The 3,567-nt window shown below is 40.2% G+C and overlaps 1 long non-coding RNA gene across 1 annotated transcript; it reads left to right on the top strand.

Annotated features, from left to right (window-relative positions):
* The first annotated feature begins 2,319 nt into the window (after positions 1–2,319).
* On the top strand, positions 2,320–3,337 carry LOC123002894 (uncharacterized). The gene is made up of 4 exons (XR_006412313.2): positions 2,320–2,424; positions 2,495–2,576; positions 2,910–3,016; positions 3,077–3,337. It is a non-coding gene; the product is annotated as an uncharacterized lncRNA (long non-coding RNA).
* Positions 3,338–3,567: the final 230 nt, after the last annotated feature.

Below are 3,567 nucleotides of genomic sequence, written 5' to 3'. Positions count from 1 at the left end.
ATATAAATTTAAAAATTTAACAAACTCAAATCAGCAACAAAATCTTATATTAAGAAAAATTAAATAATATTAAAATTTTGTAAAATATAATTTGACAGTTTAATTAATTTTATTTGATAAATATTGCTATAAACTCTTATCAGGGAATGTTTTGCCCAGTGCAGTTGGGGTACCATTCGGTTTTCCGCACACGTGATGCGTTACATGCACGCATGTTGCACGTTGCACGTTGCCCGGCAAAAGTCAAAAGTTGCACTTAGCGGTGGCGCCGCCTTCGACCTACCACCTTGTTTTTTGGCGGGTGATGGGTGCAGGGGTCGTGGGTCGGGGCTTAGGGGTTCGGTGCGCAGACAACAATACATTACAGCTGGCGGAGCTAGTTGGTTGGCGGGTTGTTAGCGAAAGTGTTGCATTTGCCACACATCCACGGTTGCTGTTTTTGTTACTCTTGCTGTTTGTGTTGCTGCTTTTGATGGCTGTATGTTGCCACTATTTTCTGTGCGCCTTTTTTTCGCCGCCTGAGCTGCTTCTTTTTTGGCCTATTGGCTTTTTCGGGTTTTGAACCGCCGCCATCGTCGTCGTCGTCGTCGTCCTGATGATGACCTCATTCTGTCTGGTAGCTTACCCCCCACACCGCCCCCTGCTGGCTGCACCCCGCGCTGTCGGCGCAATTTAATTTGCGAAACTATCTGTGTTCTGCCAAAACTTTGTCTACCACATTGTTGCCGCTTCTGACTAGGCGAGAAAGCCCGGCCATCTCGCCGTGTGTTATTTGCACGCCAAATGGAGAAATGAACAGAGGCGGAAAAGTGGTATGCGAGCAAGGAATATCCATTAAAATAGTTGTGATTTGTCTTTTCTAATATATTTCGATGTCCATCGTAAGTTGGTTAAAACATACGAGTAAGGGTCTTTTTTTTAGAGCAAAGACATCTTATAAGAACGTGTTTTTATGATCCTAGAGAGGGTTTAAAACCTTATCCGGGCAATTCTTTACTTAATTTGAGGTAAACTGAAAGGAGTTTTTTACTTACTTTAGAAAATATCTCTTAGATGTGAAATCTTTTAGAGATCCTCACAAAATCCCTTGCAACAATAATAATTAAAATTATAAGCACTTTATTTTCAAGAGCTTATGAGAACCGAGAAATCAATATACCCCAATAACAACCGAGATGCCCATTAAAAAAGCTGAAAAAAGCAAAACTATGCGCGAATATTCATCCCCCTTCGGAGCCCCCATATCTTGTGGGTCCGACGTATATGGCATGATGTTATCAGTTCGATCTGCGCATTTGCATGCCGAATGAATGACGCTGTCCCCGTCGCCCCTCCCGCTCCACCGCATCCGCCTATTCGGCTGCTGCTGCTGCTGGGGATTGTAATGTTTGGTAATGTTTGGATGTTTGGATGTTTGGCCATGTGACCAGTCAGCGGACGAGCCAAAAGCGGAAGGGAGGGCGAGTTGGAGTGGGAGGGGGAAAGACAGAGGCCAAAAGGGTCAAAGTGAAATGGGGCCGCAGATGAAGATGACTTTGCCTTGGGTTGGCTATCTCCCGGTCCAAACTCAAATAGTTTACGGCCCAGGCAGGCAACATTCGCCCACGGCCACTTGGATGCTAATCAAGCCAAGGGTCTCGGTCTCCACTGGATTCAAACATTTTTCTGGGATTATTGCTGGTGTTGAGTGGTCGCAGAAGCGCTTGCAGAATTTACCCAAATCAGTCCACAAGATTGTTGGAATGATTGGTAATATGCTGCCTAAATTACTGTTTCGTCTTGTGAGCAAACCCATTCACTCATAGAAATTTTTACCTAAATACTAGAAAAGTCGCCCTAAAACTACGAAAAATTTTCTTATTATACGGGTGGCTAGCCCTAAAGTTACGAAAAATCGCCATGGAAAATATTTTTTAGGGTTAGTTTTTCCAAAAAGGCCAATTTGCCCTGTTTTTTAGGGCGAATTTTCATGAGTCGACTCCAAAAGTAATTCCTTATTTTTAGGGCGAAATCGCCTTAAAACGTTGAACAAAATAGCAAAAAAAATGTTCTGAAATTGCCCTAAAAACAAGGAAGAGTCAAACGAAATTTTAAGACGCAATTAATGGATACATATGTAATACATGTGTGTATGTGTGTGTGGTTGACAGGTCAAAACAAGTGAATGTGTGTGTATATTAGGGCGGACCTTTTTCTATGAATTTTGATGCTGAGCGCATTTGACTTTAGAGAAGTCCACCCTTTTTCTTCTTCTTTGCTACTTTTCGTCCGTTGCAGTGGCAAGGGTGGGGGCAGAAAGAGTTGCATTGTCTAGACTTTGTCATAATTTTTCGGGCGCTTGGCGGCGAAAGACGTGTTTGTGAAAAAGTGAAAAATGTAAACGCTATTAAAGGACTTGGGAGGCGATTCTTTCTCTGTTTTCTGGTGAGTACATACATATATAATTGTGCAATTTGGATATTAAAACCTAATTGAATTTACATATCTGTAACAGAGGAAAATGCAGCTGAAACTTAAAAAGATTTGACTGGAAGCAGCGGTCCAGATGTAGAGTTTTGGAAGTGTGGCAGAACAAAGTAAGAACATTAATAAGAGTATACATATATGTATGTGTATATGTAAATAATGCTTGAGGTAAAAAAATGATGCAACAGAATATACACATGTATACAGATGTATATATTTACCAGAAATCTGTATTTATGCACCGGACAAACCGCATTCACAAGTGCATATGCCAAAATAACCCCCAAATTTCTATTGCGTCATTTCGTCAGTAACCGAAATTTGCTTTTGTTGCTTCTTTTTTCCAGAAGTAGCAGCAAACGCAATCGCAGGCTAAATGAAAATTCTGACTGTTAGTAGTGCATTTTTATATTAATTTCTAACAATTTTATTTCTTGTTTTAGATTGAGAACGTCTTTGAGATCCAGCTTCCGCAAACCACTTTTCGCACTTTTTAAAAGCGAAAGTAAGGGAATAAAACTGCTCAAATCTTTGGAAAGCCACGCTGAAGGTATGTGCTTTTTCTCTTTTTCTTTTCTCATTCAATAAATAGACTGTTTTTATTTAATAGAGATACAATCAACTTTAATTTGGCTTGCGATCCATTCAGTGTTGGTGCGACAGCAATGACAAAAAAGGACGGCGGGAGCAAGAACGCGAAGCACACCATTGCGGACCCGCGAAGCCGTTTCTTGGTTTGGAAGGCTACTGTTGGGGAACTGAGAACACATCTAAAGGCATTGACGGAAAATTGCTAATCCGGAAAGCCGAAACTGCAACCATTCAGCTGCAACGTGGGAACAAGCCCTTTTTGACCTTGGTGAATTTCCAGTTTACCTATTATTTATAGAATGCCAACCTTATTGAAAAGTATTGATGTGTGCTTCAAAATATTTTTTGTTTTAAACCACGACATTTATCCAAAAAAGTTTTATGAAATTCATTTAGAGTCTGATAAGAAAGGTAAAGCTTTATCCGAACTCTTAAAGGATTATAAAACCTTAAAACTGTAACTATTTTAAAGAAACAATCTGTTCATTCCAAAAAAAAGTATTATTTCTA

The sequence above is a fragment of the Drosophila takahashii genome, chromosome 2L, assembly GCF_030179915.1.
Source record: "Drosophila takahashii strain IR98-3 E-12201 chromosome 2L, DtakHiC1v2, whole genome shotgun sequence".
Classification (NCBI taxonomy): Eukaryota; Metazoa; Arthropoda; class Insecta; order Diptera; family Drosophilidae; genus Drosophila; species Drosophila takahashii.
The sequence above is the reverse complement of the archived record's forward strand: the minus strand, read 5'-3'. Positions and strand labels throughout refer to the sequence as shown.